The following is a 372-nucleotide window of genomic DNA, read 5'->3' on the forward strand; positions in this document are numbered from 1 at the left end:
AAAAAACAAGACAAAGGAATAGCATACTCTGTGCCTGCTGACAATATATAGTTATGCTTGAATGTTTCCATTACTTAAATGACTTTAATTTGCTAATTAACTGAAAAAAAATTCTATCAAACACAGCACCAAGAACATACTACTACAGAACAGATCATAATCTGCAAGTCGATTTGATTTCTCTAAATAATATAAATTGATAATTTTTATGTTATAAGACTACATATTCATTACATATTCATCATTTCCTCATCTTGGGCACATAACTAGGCTCCATCTCCCAGATTCCCATGTGTTTATGTTCTAATGACTGTTCTGATATAGTTATGTTCTAAGGAACCCCTAATGAATAGATTGAGGAAAGATGTGATA

Source organism: Grammomys surdaster, unplaced genomic scaffold (assembly GCF_004785775.1).
Source record: "Grammomys surdaster isolate TR1022 unplaced genomic scaffold, NIH_TR_1.0 126028, whole genome shotgun sequence".
NCBI lineage: Eukaryota > Metazoa > Chordata > Mammalia > Rodentia > Muridae > Grammomys > Grammomys surdaster.